This window comes from Siphateles boraxobius, unplaced genomic scaffold (assembly GCF_051911475.1).
Source record: "Siphateles boraxobius isolate OS27281-9 unplaced genomic scaffold, OSU_SipBor_1 77, whole genome shotgun sequence".
NCBI classification, from domain to species: Eukaryota; Metazoa; Chordata; class Actinopteri; order Cypriniformes; family Leuciscidae; genus Siphateles; species Siphateles boraxobius.
This window is the reverse complement of record NW_027509205.1, coordinates 1,600,657-1,616,631: the sequence shown is the minus strand read 5'-3', so window position 1 is coordinate 1,616,631 and position 15,975 is coordinate 1,600,657. Positions and strand designations below refer to the sequence as shown.

At 35.7% G+C, this 15,975-nt stretch overlaps 8 non-coding genes across 8 annotated transcripts; all 8 read left to right on the top strand.

The window, feature by feature from the left end:
• The first annotated feature begins 4,563 nt into the window (after nucleotides 1-4,563).
• On the top strand, nucleotides 4,564-4,682 carry LOC143726178 (5S ribosomal RNA). The gene has a single exon (XR_013198433.1). It is a non-coding gene; the product is annotated as a 5S ribosomal RNA (ribosomal RNA).
• A 372-nt stretch (nucleotides 4,683-5,054) lies between these two features.
• Nucleotides 5,055-5,173, top strand: LOC143726280 (5S ribosomal RNA). Its single transcript, XR_013198532.1, has one exon. It is a non-coding gene; the product is annotated as a 5S ribosomal RNA (ribosomal RNA).
• A 563-nt stretch (nucleotides 5,174-5,736) lies between these two features.
• LOC143726177 (5S ribosomal RNA) lies at nucleotides 5,737-5,855 on the top strand. The gene has a single exon (XR_013198432.1). It is a non-coding gene; the product is annotated as a 5S ribosomal RNA (ribosomal RNA).
• Nucleotides 5,856-6,222: 367 nt separating this feature from the next.
• Nucleotides 6,223-6,341, top strand: LOC143726176 (5S ribosomal RNA). The gene has a single exon (XR_013198431.1). It is a non-coding gene; the product is annotated as a 5S ribosomal RNA (ribosomal RNA).
• A 6,378-nt stretch (nucleotides 6,342-12,719) lies between these two features.
• On the top strand, nucleotides 12,720-12,838 carry LOC143726174 (5S ribosomal RNA). The gene has a single exon (XR_013198429.1). It is a non-coding gene; the product is annotated as a 5S ribosomal RNA (ribosomal RNA).
• Nucleotides 12,839-13,210: 372 nt separating this feature from the next.
• Nucleotides 13,211-13,329, top strand: LOC143726279 (5S ribosomal RNA). The gene has a single exon (XR_013198531.1). It is a non-coding gene; the product is annotated as a 5S ribosomal RNA (ribosomal RNA).
• Nucleotides 13,330-13,892: 563 nt separating this feature from the next.
• Nucleotides 13,893-14,011, top strand: LOC143726173 (5S ribosomal RNA). The gene has a single exon (XR_013198428.1). It is a non-coding gene; the product is annotated as a 5S ribosomal RNA (ribosomal RNA).
• A 572-nt stretch (nucleotides 14,012-14,583) lies between these two features.
• On the top strand, nucleotides 14,584-14,702 carry LOC143726172 (5S ribosomal RNA). The gene has a single exon (XR_013198427.1). It is a non-coding gene; the product is annotated as a 5S ribosomal RNA (ribosomal RNA).
• Nucleotides 14,703-15,975: the final 1,273 nt, after the last annotated feature.

Here is a 15,975-nt window from a genome sequence, read left to right as displayed (position 1 = left end):
CAGTATGGTTTTAAATTTGGTATGTTGGAATGCAAGAGGTTTAATCGGTAAAAGGAAATTTGAAATGTTAAATGAACTATGTAAAAAACAAGATGTGATAATTTTACAAGAAACAAACTGGAAAGAAGAAATGATAGAGGATGTGAAAAATAGATGGAAAGGGCAAATATTTTATAATAATGGTGATGGAAGGTTGGGAAGAGGGGTAGCAATTTTAATAAGAGAAAATGTTGAAATTAATTCATGTGAAGTATATAATGACAAAAAAGGCAAATGTAATGGGATTAAAATTACACAAGGTGATAATGAATTTGTGATAATTAACTTGCATGCACCTACGCATGAGGGAGAAAAAAGGGAATTTTTTGAGGGAATTAGGATTTTAACAAAGAAATGGAATAATTTAATTTTAGTTGGGGATTTTAATACAGTTTTTAGTAAAATTGACATGGCGGATGGGATGGTTTTTAAAACAGATGTGGGAAGGAAAGTGTTAAAAGAGATGATGGAGGAGAGAAATTTGATTGATGTCTGGAGAGATGAAAATGAAAGAAAAAGAGACTTTTCCAGAAGACAATTAGTAGGGAATTTCATGTGTCAGACAAGAATAGATTTTATTTTGAGTGTAAGGGAAATGGAATGTTTTCTGGAGGAAATTTGTTATAAGGATACCAGCTTGAGTGATCATAAGATGCTTTTATGGAAAATTGATTTTAGTAGAGAAAAAAAAGGGCCTGGTGTGTGGATTTTAAATTCAGGAATACTGGCAAATGAAAGTTACAGAATAGGAATTGAAGGAATATTAGAAAAAGAGAAAGAGGATGGAATGTACTTTGAAGATAAAAGATTGTGGTGGCAAAATGTAAAATATGAAATAAAGAAATATTCTATGAATTACAGTAAACTGGTACAGAGGGTCAAAAAAGCAAAAGAGGTAAAAATAAGGGCAAAGCTAAGAGACGAGACAAATAAAAGTAAAGTACAGATAGAACAGATAATACGGTGGGAAGAAGAGCTAAGGAAATTTGAGGAAGAAAAGTGTAAAGGAGCAATATTAAGAAGTAAGGCAAAATATACAATTGAAGGAGAGAAATGTACAAAATTTTTCTTTGGTTTAGAAAAAAACAGAAGAAAAGCGGAAATGATAAAAGAATTACAAAATAAAAAAGGAGAAATAGTGAAGGACATAAAAGGGATTTTAAAAGAAGTAAAAGAGTATTATGGAGAACTTTTTGGAACAAAAGGAATAGATGAAAAAGAGAAAAACCTATTACTAGAGTGTGTTACGGCTAAAGTAAGTAAAGAGGATAAGGAAGAATGTGAAAAAGAAATTAGCAAAGAGGAAATTATACAAGCTATAAATAGTTTAAAAGGAAGGAAAAGCCCAGGCACGGATGGGATAGTAAATGAATTCTATAAAGTTTTTAAAGAGAGAATAAGTGAAATTTTACAAGAAGTATATCAGGAGATTTTTAAGAAAGGGGAAATTGACCAGAGGATGAGTATGGGATTGATGAAATTGATTTATAAAAGGAAAGGAAGTAAAAATATTTTAAATAATTTTAGGCCAATAACAATGTTAAATACAGATTTGAAAATACTAGCTAAGGTTCTTGCAAACAGACTTAAAAATGTTTTACCAACAGTTATAATGACTAACCAAGCGTATGGGGTGAGAGGGAGAGATATTGCAGATATTACAGGTGGTATAAGAGACATAATAAGTTATTTAAATGAAACGCAGGAGGATGGATATGTTGTTAATTTAGATTTTGAAAAGGCTTTTGATAGGGTAGAACATGGGTTTTTATTTTCAATTTTAGAACATTTTGGGTTTGGGAAAAATTTTAATGATTGGATAAAGATTTTATATAAAAATGTAATGACAAGAGTAAAGTGTAATGGGTTTTTAACTGAACCTTTTAGAATAACCAGGTCTATTAGACAAGGATGTCCACTTTCTGCACAGCTGTATACTTTGGTAGCAGAACCTATAGGATTAATGATTAAAAAAGATGAATGTATAAAAGGTATTAGAATAGAAGAAGGCAAAGAAGAAAAAAGGATATTTCAGTATGCAGATGACACAACGTTGTTTTTAAAAGATTTAGAAAGTGTGAAGGAAGTAATGAGAAAAGTAGAGAGATATGGAAAAGGAACAGGAGCAAGAGTGAATGAAGAAAAGACAGTGTACATGAGGTTTGGAAGGGTACCAAATTTGGTTGGGATTGTACATTTTGAGGAAGTAAAAGAAACAAAAATTTTGGGGGTGACTTTAGGGAAAGATGAGAAGGGGGCAAGAGAAAGAATGTTTGAAATGATGGTGGAAGAAATGGAGAGGAGATTAATTTTTTGGAGGGGAAGGATGTTAAGTTTGAAAGGGAAAATTTTAGTGGTAAATGCATTAATGTTATCTAAAATGTGGTATATTTTAACTGTTAGTGCAACACCAAGATGGGTGGAAATGAGACTGAAAAGATGCGTGACAGAATTCGTTTGGGAGAAAAAACCCCCAAGAGTTGCATATAACACTTTGATTGGACAGACAGATAAAGGAGGGATGGGGTTAGCTGATGTAGAACTAAAGAAGAAAAGTATGAGGATCAAAGTGGTGAAAAAATATATAGATGAAGAGGAAAAGGGGGAATGGAAAGAAACAATGAAATATTTTTTGAACAAATGTGGGGAGGTGAAATTGGGGGATAGTGTTTTATGGATGAAAATGAAGGAGTGGATGTTTAAAGGAGTACCAGAATTTTATAAGGAAGTTTTAAAAGCTTGGGGTTTTTTCCTCTCTAAGGTGGATTTTAAGCCAGCGGAGAGAGAAGAGATTTTAAACCAACCATTGTTTTTTAATAAAAATATTGTGAATAATGGGAAGGAAATGTTTTTTAAAAAATGGTGGGAGGTTGGAATTTCAAGAGTAAGAGATATATTGTATGAAATAAGGGACGGATTTTTACCAATGCAAGTGATCATTGATGAGTTAGAGGAGGCAAAGGAAGAGTATGATATAAGTTGTGTAAAGAAACAATATGAAGAGATGAAAAATGCAATACCTAATGAGTGGCTGAATAAAATACAGAGTGGGGAGAGAAGAAAGAAGGGAGAATTGAAATGTTTTTTTATAAATCAAGGTAAAAGAATAGAGTTAAAATTGGGGAATATGAAAATGTTTTATCATGTTTTTATGGAAGAGGCTTTTAAAAAGCCGAATTCAAATGAGATGTGGTTGAGACATTTTAATGGTTTGAGTGAGAAAGAAATATGGAAAAATATGAGAGGGGTTTTAATAAGCACAGAATTGGAAAGCTTGGATTATTTTATTAGGCATAATGTTATTTATTCAGAAATGAGACTGTGTTTAATGAAAAAAGAGCTAAATGCATTGTGTAAGGTGTGTAAAAAACAAGATGAAGGTTTGCTGCATTTGTTTTTACTGTGTGAAAAATTAAGTGCCTTTTTAAAAATGGTAAAGAATATGATAAATGAGCTAAGGGAAAAAACAGAAGAGGGAGATTGGCAAAGAATTTTGATGTTAGGAATGGAGGAGAAGTGTAAAAACAAAGAGGTTATAAATCTTTTATTTATGCTTGCAAGAAAGGCTATTTGGAAAAGAAGGAATATAGTTAAAATTAGAGATGTTGCGATAGATGTGTGGATTCTATATAAAAATATGGTGAAAGACTATATGTTAACACTCTATAACTATTGGAGATTGGAGGGAAAAGAAGAAGTGTTTTTTAAAATGTACACAAATGAAGTGGGAAATATATTTAAGAAATATAAAATAGAACTAGACATATAAAGGAGGCAAAGAATTTAAGATCTGGTTGGGGAAAACTGTAACAAATATTTCTGAGATCAAGTTGTTTTTAATGAGAATTGTCTGTATTTGTGCACTTTGTTCTGTATTGTTTTAAGAATTTTTAATTAAAAAAAAAAAAAAAAAAAAAAAAAAAAAAAGTCACGCCCGATCTCGTCTGATCTCGGAAGCTAAGCAGGGTCGGGCCTGGTTAGTACTTGGATGGGAGACCGCCTGGGAATACCAGGTGCTGTGAGCTTTTTTGATTTAAAAAAAAAAAAAAAAAAGGCACGCCCGATCTCGTCTGATCTCGGAAGCTAAGCAGGGTCGGGCCTGGTTAGTACTTGGATGGGAGACCGCCTGGGAATACCAGGTGCTGTAAGCTTTTTTTTTTTTTTAAATAAAATAAAAAAGAGTCCCTGAGCTTCAAAAAGCCTTAAAAAGTCTCGGAGATTCTTCAGAAAGCATGAAAGAGTTTGAGTTTTTTCAAAAGTTCTTCTTAGTCTTCTTCACTAATGGTCTAAGCTTTTAAATAAGGCCTGGTTAGTACTTGGATGGGAGGCCGCATGGGAATACTGGGTGTTGTAAGCTTTTTTAAGAAGAAAAAAAAGAGTCCCTGAGCTTCTTCAAAAAGCCTTAAAAAGTCTCTGAGATTCTTCAGAAAGCATGAAAGAGTTTGAGTTTTTTCAAAAGTTGTTCTTAGTTTTCTTCACTAATGGTCTAACCTTTTAAATAGCCCAATTTTGGCAGCAGTTTTCGCTTACGGCCATACCACCTTGGGCACGCCCGATCTCGTCTGATCTCGGAAGCTAAGCAGGGTCGGGCCTGGTTAGTACTTGGATGGGAGACCGCCTGGGAATACCAGGTGCTGTAAGCTTCTTTTTTTTTAAAATAAAATAAAAAAGAGTCCCTGAGCTTCAAAAAGCCTTAAAAAGTCTCTGAGATTCTTCAGAAAGCATGAAAGAGTTTGAGTTTTTTCAAAAGTTCTTCTTAGTCTTCTTCACTAATGGTCTAAGCTTTTAAATAAGGCCTGGTTAGTACTTGGATGGGAGGCCGCATGGGAATACTGGGTGTTGTAAGCTTTTTTAAGAAGAAAAAAAAGAGTCCCTGAGCTTCTTCAAAAAGCCTTAAAAAGTCTCTGAGATTCTTCAGAAAGCATGAAAGAGTTTGAGTTTTTTCAAAAGTTGTTCTTAGTTTTCTTCACTAATGGTCTAACCTTTTAAATAGACCAATTTTGGCAGCAGTTTTCGCTTACGGCCATACTACCTTGGGCACGCCCGATCTCGTCTGATCTCGGAAGCTAAGCAGGGTCGGGCCTGGTTAGTACTTGGATGGGAGACCGCCTGGGAATACCAGGTGCTGTAAGCTTTTAAAAAAAAAACAAAAAGAGTGCCTGAGCTTCAAAAAGCCTTAAAAAGTCTCTGAGATTCTTCAGAAAGCATGAAAGAGTTTGAGTTTTTTCAAAAGTTCTTCTTAGTCTTCTTCACTAATGGTCTAAGCTTTTAAATAAGGCCTGGTTAGTACTTGGATGGGAGGCCGCATGGGAATACTGGGTGTTGTAAGCTTTTTTAAGAAAAAAAAAAAGAGTGCCTGAGCTTCAAAAAGCCTTAAAAAGTCTCTGAGATTCTTCAGAAAGCATGAAAGAGTTTGAGTTTTTTCAAAAGTTCTTCTTAGTCTTCTTCACTAATGGTCTAAGCTTTTAAATAAGGCCTGGTTAGTACTTGGATGGGAGGCCGCATGGGAATACTAGGTGTTGTAAGCTTTTTTAAGAAAAAAATAAAAAGAGTCCCTGAGCTTCTTCAAAAAGCCTTAAAAAGTCTCTGAGATTCGTCAGAAAGCATGAAAGAGTTTGAGTTTTTTCAAAAGTTGTTCTTAGTTTTCTTCACTAGTGGTCTAACCTTTTAAATAGCCCAATTTTGGCAGCAGTTTTTGCTTACGGCCATACCACCTTGGGCACGCCCGATCTCGTCTGATCTCGGAAGCTAAGCAGGGTCGGGCCTGGTTAGTACTTGGATGGGAGACCGCCTGGGAATACCAGGTGCTGTAAGCTTTAAAAAAAAAAAAAAAAAAAAGAGTGCCTGAGTTTCAAAAAGCCTTAAAAAGTCTCTGAGATTCTTCAGAAAGCATGAAAGAGTTTGAGTTTTTTCAAAAGTTCTTCTTAGTCTTCTTCACTAATGGTCTAAGCTTTTAAATAAGGCCTGGTTAGTACTTGGATGGGAGGCCGCATGGGAATACTGGGTGTTGTAAGTTTTTTTAAGAAAAAAAAAAAGAGTCCCTGAGCTTCTTCAAAAAGCCTTAAAAAGTCTCTGAGATTCTTCAGAAAGCATGAAAGAGTTTGAGTTTTTTCAAAAGTTGTTCTTAGTTTTCTTCACTAATGGTCTAACCTTTTAAATAGCCCAATTTTGGCAGCAGTTTTCGCTTACGGCCATACCACCTTGGGCACGCCCGATCTCGTCTGATCTCGGAAGCTAAGCAGGGTCGGGCCTGGTTAGTACTTGGATGGGAGACCGCCTGGGAATACCAGGTGCTGTAAGCTTTTAAAAATAAAAATAAAAAAAAAGAGTGCCTGAGCTTCAAAAAGCCTTAAAAAGTCTCTGAGATTCTTCAGAAAGCATGAAAGAGTTTGAGTTTTTTCAAAAGTTCTTCTTAGTCTTCTTCACTAATGGTCTAAGCTTTTAAATAAGGCCTGGTTAGTACTTGGATGGGAGGCCGCATGGGAATACTGGGTGTTGTAAGCTTTTTTAAGAAAAAAAAAAAAGAGTCCCTGAGCTTCTTCAAAAAGCCTTAAAAAGTCTCTGAGATTCTTCAGAAAGCATGAAAGAGTTTGAGTTTTTTCAAAAGCTGTTCTTAGTTTTCTTCACTAATGGTCTAACCTTTTAAATAGCCCAATTTTGGCAGCAGTTTTCGCTTACGGCCATACCACCTTGGGGCACTGTTGAGCAACCAGGAAGTGGTGTGTCTGCAAAACCAAGAGGTTCTCTGATTTTTTGTTTGTTTTATGGTTTTTTTGTTTAAAAGTTTGTGTTAGTTTTTTTGTAGTATAGTTTTGTTTTTTTGTTTTAAACCACAAACCAGCAGCTGCGTGCTGCCTGGGGAGTGGTTTTTGTTTTGTTTTTTTCGTTAGAATGAGTGATACGGACAGACTACTCGGCATCAACACGGAAATGGCGGCAGAAACTGAAATGGCAAAAGAACAAAGGACTGAATTAAGACAACGAGAAAAGATCATAAGCAACACCAAAAGACTATACAAGAAGGAGGCAACAATAACTATTGATGTGAGTGAAACAAGAGATGCCAATGGAGAGAATATCATCAAAGCAATAACAAAGAAAATCGGTGTGGAAGGAATTTTGGCAGTGCGCCCAAAACAACAGAAACAATATGAGGTAACAATGGAAAATGAGGATTTATGTGATGAACTGTTAAACGGACTGGAGATTAATGGACAAATGTGTGAAGTGAAGAAGTTGGAAGACAGGGAGTATGTAGTATCGTTTATGCATCTACCCGTTTATCTGGAGGACGAGGAAATCATAACAAAACTGGAGGGGTGGGGAGTTATCCCCGTCTCAACTGTAAAGAGGAGATACTATCCAGGCACGGGCATTGAAGATGGCACAAGGTTCATTAAGGCAAAATTCCCAAGAGAGGTTGCGTCACTTCCATACAGTACGCGGTTTGAGACAGCAGAGGGAACTCAGCATTTTCGGGTGATACACAATAAGCAGGTTAAAACCTGCCGGTTGTGTATGAGCCCGGAGTATATCCTGAAAGACTGTCCAGATTTCAAGTGTCGCAAATGTGAGGAGCATGGCCACTTTGCACGGGAATGCAATGCAGTGAAGTGCCCAGACTGTTTTAAAACACTAAACAAATGTGAATGCTGGATGCAGAACAACGAGGAAGAGGAGGAGCAACAAGTGAACGGGCAGATGCATAACGATACTACAGAAACTCAAGAAACAAACAAAAAGGAAGAACAATATGAGACAACAGGAGGAGAGAAACAAGGGACTAGTAAAGAACAAGAAAATGAGGAGCAACAGGAAGTAGGAGATCAAGAGGAAAGAATGGAGGAAGATGAATCAACAGAAGAAACAATATCAAGGGGAGAAGAACTGAATGAAGTAAAACTGGCACGAGATGAAGGAAAGAAGAACCAAACGGAGGCACAAAATGACAGAGAACTGGGAATAATGCCACGAAGAAAACAACAGAAGGTAACACCTAATTTAGAACTGGCAAAAAGAAAAAGACCTAAACAATTAGATAATACGGTTGAGGGGTTGAGAAGGGAAGACGGAGAAGATAATCAAGAATGAACGTTTTTAATTATTTATTTTTGTACAGTATGGTTTTAAATTTGGTATGTTGGAATGCAAGAGGTTTAATCGGTAAAAGGAAATTTGAAATGTTAAATGAACTATGTAAAAAACAAGATGTGATAATTTTACAAGAAACAAACTGGAAAGAAGAAATGATAGAGGATGTGAAAAATAGATGGAAAGGGCAAATATTTTATAATAATGGTGATGGAAGGTTGGGAAGAGGGGTAGCAATTTTAATAAGAGAAAATGTTGAAATTAATTCATGTGAAGTATATAATGACAAAAAAGGCAAATGTAATGGGATTAAAATTACACAAGGTGATAATGAATTTGTGATAATTAACTTGCATGCACCTACGCATGAGGGAGAAAAAAGGGAATTTTTTGAGGGAATTAGGATTTTAACAAAGAAATGGAATAATTTAATTTTAGTTGGGGATTTTAATACAGTTTTTAGTAAAATTGACATGGCGGATGGGATGGTTTTTAAAACAGATGTGGGAAGGAAAGTGTTAAAAGAGATGATGGAGGAGAGAAATTTGATTGATGTCTGGAGAGATGAAAATGAAAGAAAAAGAGACTTTTCCAGAAGACAATTAGTAGGGAATTTCATGTGTCAGACAAGAATAGATTTTATTTTGAGTGTAAGGGAAATGGAATGTTTTCTGGAGGAAATTTGTTATAAGGATACCAGCTTGAGTGATCATAAGATGCTTTTATGGAAAATTGATTTTAGTAGAGAAAAAAAAGGGCCTGGTGTGTGGATTTTAAATTCAGGAATACTGGCAAATGAAAGTTACAGAATAGGAATTGAAGGAATATTAGAAAAAGAGAAAGAGGATGGAATGTACTTTGAAGATAAAAGATTGTGGTGGCAAAATGTAAAATATGAAATAAAGAAATATTCTATGAATTACAGTAAACTGGTACAGAGGGTCAAAAAAGCAAAAGAGGTAAAAATAAGGGCAAAGCTAAGAGACGAGACAAATAAAAGTAAAGTACAGATAGAACAGATAATACGGTGGGAAGAAGAGCTAAGGAAATTTGAGGAAGAAAAGTGTAAAGGAGCAATATTAAGAAGTAAGGCAAAATATACAATTGAAGGAGAGAAATGTACAAAATTTTTCTTTGGTTTAGAAAAAAACAGAAGAAAAGCGGAAATGATAAAAGAATTACAAAATAAAAAAGGAGAAATAGTGAAGGACATAAAAGGGATTTTAAAAGAAGTAAAAGAGTATTATGGAGAACTTTTTGGAACAAAAGGAATAGATGAAAAAGAGAAAAACCTATTACTAGAGTGTGTTACGGCTAAAGTAAGTAAAGAGGATAAGGAAGAATGTGAAAAAGAAATTAGCAAAGAGGAAATTATACAAGCTATAAATAGTTTAAAAGGAAGGAAAAGCCCAGGCACGGATGGGATAGTAAATGAATTCTATAAAGTTTTTAAAGAGAGAATAAGTGAAATTTTACAAGAAGTATATCAGGAGATTTTTAAGAAAGGGGAAATTGACCAGAGGATGAGTATGGGATTGATGAAATTGATTTATAAAAGGAAAGGAAGTAAAAATATTTTAAATAATTTTAGGCCAATAACAATGTTAAATACAGATTTGAAAATACTAGCTAAGGTTCTTGCAAACAGACTTAAAAATGTTTTACCAACAGTTATAATGACTAACCAAGCGTATGGGGTGAGAGGGAGAGATATTGCAGATATTACAGGTGGTATAAGAGACATAATAAGTTATTTAAATGAAACGCAGGAGGATGGATATGTTGTTAATTTAGATTTTGAAAAGGCTTTTGATAGGGTAGAACATGGGTTTTTATTTTCAATTTTAGAACATTTTGGGTTTGGGAAAAATTTTAATGATTGGATAAAGATTTTATATAAAAATGTAATGACAAGAGTAAAGTGTAATGGGTTTTTAACTGAACCTTTTAGAATAACCAGGTCTATTAGACAAGGATGTCCACTTTCTGCACAGCTGTATACTTTGGTAGCAGAACCTATAGGATTAATGATTAAAAAAGATGAATGTATAAAAGGTATTAGAATAGAAGAAGGCAAAGAAGAAAAAAGGATATTTCAGTATGCAGATGACACAACGTTGTTTTTAAAAGATTTAGAAAGTGTGAAGGAAGTAATGAGAAAAGTAGAGAGATATGGAAAAGGAACAGGAGCAAGAGTGAATGAAGAAAAGACAGTGTACATGAGGTTTGGAAGGGTACCAAATTTGGTTGGGATTGTACATTTTGAGGAAGTAAAAGAAACAAAAATTTTGGGGGTGACTTTAGGGAAAGATGAGAAGGGGGCAAGAGAAAGAATGTTTGAAATGATGGTGGAAGAAATGGAGAGGAGATTAATTTTTTGGAGGGGAAGGATGTTAAGTTTGAAAGGGAAAATTTTAGTGGTAAATGCATTAATGTTATCTAAAATGTGGTATATTTTAACTGTTAGTGCAACACCAAGATGGGTGGAAATGAGACTGAAAAGATGCGTGACAGAATTCGTTTGGGAGAAAAAACCCCCAAGAGTTGCATATAACACTTTGATTGGACAGACAGATAAAGGAGGGATGGGGTTAGCTGATGTAGAACTAAAGAAGAAAAGTATGAGGATCAAAGTGGTGAAAAAATATATAGATGAAGAGGAAAAGGGGGAATGGAAAGAAACAATGAAATATTTTTTGAACAAATGTGGGGAGGTGAAATTGGGGGATAGTGTTTTATGGATGAAAATGAAGGAGTGGATGTTTAAAGGAGTACCAGAATTTTATAAGGAAGTTTTAAAAGCTTGGGGTTTTTTCCTCTCTAAGGTGGATTTTAAGCCAGCGGAGAGAGAAGAGATTTTAAACCAACCATTGTTTTTTAATAAAAATATTGTGAATAATGGGAAGGAAATGTTTTTTAAAAAATGGTGGGAGGTTGGAATTTCAAGAGTAAGAGATATATTGTATGAAATAAGGGACGGATTTTTACCAATGCAAGTGATCATTGATGAGTTAGAGGAGGCAAAGGAAGAGTATGATATAAGTTGTGTAAAGAAACAATATGAAGAGATGAAAAATGCAATACCTAATGAGTGGCTGAATAAAATACAGAGTGGGGAGAGAAGAAAGAAGGGAGAATTGAAATGTTTTTTTATAAATCAAGGTAAAAGAATAGAGTTAAAATTGGGGAATATGAAAATGTTTTATCATGTTTTTATGGAAGAGGCTTTTAAAAAGCCGAATTCAAATGAGATGTGGTTGAGACATTTTAATGGTTTGAGTGAGAAAGAAATATGGAAAAATATGAGAGGGGTTTTAATAAGCACAGAATTGGAAAGCTTGGATTATTTTATTAGGCATAATGTTATTTATTCAGAAATGAGACTGTGTTTAATGAAAAAAGAGCTAAATGCATTGTGTAAGGTGTGTAAAAAACAAGATGAAGGTTTGCTGCATTTGTTTTTACTGTGTGAAAAATTAAGTGCCTTTTTAAAAATGGTAAAGAATATGATAAATGAGCTAAGGGAAAAAACAGAAGAGGGAGATTGGCAAAGAATTTTGATGTTAGGAATGGAGGAGAAGTGTAAAAACAAAGAGGTTATAAATCTTTTATTTATGCTTGCAAGAAAGGCTATTTGGAAAAGAAGGAATATAGTTAAAATTAGAGATGTTGCGATAGATGTGTGGATTCTATATAAAAATATGGTGAAAGACTATATGTTAACACTCTATAACTATTGGAGATTGGAGGGAAAAGAAGAAGTGTTTTTTAAAATGTACACAAATGAAGTGGGAAATATATTTAAGAAATATAAAATAGAACTAGACATATAAAGGAGGCAAAGAATTTAAGATCTGGTTGGGGAAAACTGTAACAAATATTTCTGAGATCAAGTTGTTTTTAATGAGAATTGTCTGTATTTGTGCACTTTGTTCTGTATTGTTTTAAGAATTTTTAATTAAAAAAAAAAAAAAAAAAAAAAAAAAAAAAAGTCACGCCCGATCTCGTCTGATCTCGGAAGCTAAGCAGGGTCGGGCCTGGTTAGTACTTGGATGGGAGACCGCCTGGGAATACCAGGTGCTGTGAGCTTTTTTGATTTAAAAAAAAAAAAAAAAAAGGCACGCCCGATCTCGTCTGATCTCGGAAGCTAAGCAGGGTCGGGCCTGGTTAGTACTTGGATGGGAGACCGCCTGGGAATACCAGGTGCTGTAAGCTTTTTTTTTTTTTTTAAATAAAATAAAAAAGAGTCCCTGAGCTTCAAAAAGCCTTAAAAAGTCTCGGAGATTCTTCAGAAAGCATGAAAGAGTTTGAGTTTTTTCAAAAGTTCTTCTTAGTCTTCTTCACTAATGGTCTAAGCTTTTAAATAAGGCCTGGTTAGTACTTGGATGGGAGGCCGCATGGGAATACTGGGTGTTGTAAGCTTTTTTAAGAAGAAAAAAAAGAGTCCCTGAGCTTCTTCAAAAAGCCTTAAAAAGTCTCTGAGATTCTTCAGAAAGCATGAAAGAGTTTGAGTTTTTTCAAAAGTTGTTCTTAGTTTTCTTCACTAATGGTCTAACCTTTTAAATAGCCCAATTTTGGCAGCAGTTTTCGCTTACGGCCATACCACCTTGGGCACGCCCGATCTCGTCTGATCTCGGAAGCTAAGCAGGGTCGGGCCTGGTTAGTACTTGGATGGGAGACCGCCTGGGAATACCAGGTGCTGTAAGCTTCTTTTTTTTTAAAATAAAATAAAAAAGAGTCCCTGAGCTTCAAAAAGCCTTAAAAAGTCTCTGAGATTCTTCAGAAAGCATGAAAGAGTTTGAGTTTTTTCAAAAGTTCTTCTTAGTCTTCTTCACTAATGGTCTAAGCTTTTAAATAAGGCCTGGTTAGTACTTGGATGGGAGGCCGCATGGGAATACTGGGTGTTGTAAGCTTTTTTAAGAAGAAAAAAAAGAGTCCCTGAGCTTCTTCAAAAAGCCTTAAAAAGTCTCTGAGATTCTTCAGAAAGCATGAAAGAGTTTGAGTTTTTTCAAAAGTTGTTCTTAGTTTTCTTCACTAATGGTCTAACCTTTTAAATAGACCAATTTTGGCAGCAGTTTTCGCTTACGGCCATACTACCTTGGGCACGCCCGATCTCGTCTGATCTCGGAAGCTAAGCAGGGTCGGGCCTGGTTAGTACTTGGATGGGAGACCGCCTGGGAATACCAGGTGCTGTAAGCTTTTAAAAAAAAAACAAAAAGAGTGCCTGAGCTTCAAAAAGCCTTAAAAAGTCTCTGAGATTCTTCAGAAAGCATGAAAGAGTTTGAGTTTTTTCAAAAGTTCTTCTTAGTCTTCTTCACTAATGGTCTAAGCTTTTAAATAAGGCCTGGTTAGTACTTGGATGGGAGGCCGCATGGGAATACTGGGTGTTGTAAGCTTTTTTAAGAAAAAAAAAAAGAGTGCCTGAGCTTCAAAAAGCCTTAAAAAGTCTCTGAGATTCTTCAGAAAGCATGAAAGAGTTTGAGTTTTTTCAAAAGTTCTTCTTAGTCTTCTTCACTAATGGTCTAAGCTTTTAAATAAGGCCTGGTTAGTACTTGGATGGGAGGCCGCATGGGAATACTAGGTGTTGTAAGCTTTTTTAAGAAAAAAATAAAAAGAGTCCCTGAGCTTCTTCAAAAAGCCTTAAAAAGTCTCTGAGATTCGTCAGAAAGCATGAAAGAGTTTGAGTTTTTTCAAAAGTTGTTCTTAGTTTTCTTCACTAGTGGTCTAACCTTTTAAATAGCCCAATTTTGGCAGCAGTTTTTGCTTACGGCCATACCACCTTGGGCACGCCCGATCTCGTCTGATCTCGGAAGCTAAGCAGGGTCGGGCCTGGTTAGTACTTGGATGGGAGACCGCCTGGGAATACCAGGTGCTGTAAGCTTTAAAAAAAAAAAAAAAAAAAAAAAAGAGTGCCTGAGCTTCAAAAAGCCTTAAAAAGTCTCTGAGATTCTTCAGAGAGCATGAAAGAGTTTGAGTTTTTTCAAAAGTTCTTCTTAGTCTTCTTCACTGATGGTCTAAGCTTTTAAATAAGGCCTGGTTAGTACTTGGATGGGAGGCCGCATGGGAATACTAGGTGTTGTAAGCTTTTTTAAGAAAAAAAAAAAAGAGTCCCTGAGCTTCTTCAAAAAGCCTTAAAAAGTCTCTGAGATTCTTCAGAAAGCATGAAAGAGTTTGAGTTTTTTCAAAAGTTCTTCTTAGTCTTCTTCACTAATGGTCTAAGCTTTTAAATAAGGCCTGGTTAGTACTTGGATGGGAGGCCGCATGGGAATACTGGGTGTTGTAAGCTTTTTTAAGAAAAAAAAAAAGAGTCCCTGAGCTTCTTCAAAAAGCCTTAAAAAGTCTCTGAGATTCTTCAGAAAGCATGAAAGAGTTTGAGTTTTTTCAAAAGTTGTTCTTAGTTTTCTTCACTAATGGTCTAACCTTTTAAATAGCCCAATTTTGGCAGCAGTTTTCGCTTACGGCCATACCACCTTGGGCACGCCCGATCTCGTCTGATCTCGGAAGCTAAGCAGGGTCGGGCCTGGTTAGTACTTGGATGGGAGACCGCCTGGGAATACCAGGTGCTGTAAGCTTTGAAAAAAAAAAAAAGAGTGCCTGAGCTTCAAAAAGCCTTAAAAAGTCTCTGAGATTCTTCAGAAAGCATGAAAGAGTTTGAGTTTTTTCAAAATTTGTTCTTAGTTTTCTTCACTAATGGTCTAACCTTTTAAATAGCCCAATTTTGGCAGCAGTTTTCGCTTACGGCCATACCACCTTGGGCACGCCCGATATTGGTACGATCCAGGAAGTGAATTGGCTGCAGTGGGTGAGGGAGGCTCACCATTTTGCTCTTGTTATTTTGTTTTGTTAAATACAGTTTTTGTTTGTTATTCGAGTCCTTTTTTTTTCATTTCTACACTTCCCAGCAGCCTAGGCTGTCTGGGGAGTTTGTTTGGTTATTTATTTATTTATTTACAAAATGGATGGATTACACGATAAAGACATGGATATGGCAGGAGGATCAAGACGGATTGGAGACCCTAGCATGGACAAAGGATTACGAGAAAGAAAAGACAAAGACAGAACAGAAAGGAAGAGGATTTATACAAAGGAAGCAACTATAACGGTGGATTTAGCAGAGGTGCCGGATGGAAAAGCAGAGGATATTATTAAAGTTTTAACGGAACAGGTGGGACTTGATCAAATATTGGCAGTACGCTCCAAAAAGAATAAAGAATATGAAGTGACTTTAGCTACAGAAGAAACATGTGATGAACTATTAAATGGATTGGAAATTAAAGGAAAGATTTGTGAAGTCAAGAAACTAAAAGACAGAGTTTTTGTGGTTTCAATAATGCATCTGCCGGCCTACCTAGATGACACCATTATTGTGGAAAAGCTGGAAGGATGGGGAGTAATCCCCATCTCGCAAATCAGAAGGAGAGTCTACCCGGGCACAGAAATCGAAGATGGAACACGCTTCGTAAAAGTAAAATTTCCTAAAGAAGTGGCCTCGCTACCTTATAGTGCACGGTTTGAGACAGCGGAAGGAACGCAGTACTTCAGGATTATTCACAGCAGGCAGGTTAAAACCTGTCGGCTGTGTTTGAGTCCGGAGCACATCATCAAAGACTGTCCAAACTTTACGTGTTTCAAATGCGAAGAACAGGGCCATTTCGCGAGGGATTGCAAAGCTGTCAAGTGCCCGGAATGTTTTAAAGTTTTAAATAAGTGTGAATGCTGGATGGAAGGAGGAGAAGAGGAGACACAACAGGAACAAGAGGAGGCGAGGCAGATGCAGAATGAAACTAATGAGATTGAATCAAGTGAGTCAGAAGAACAGCAGAATGAAGAAGTGGAAGGAGAAGA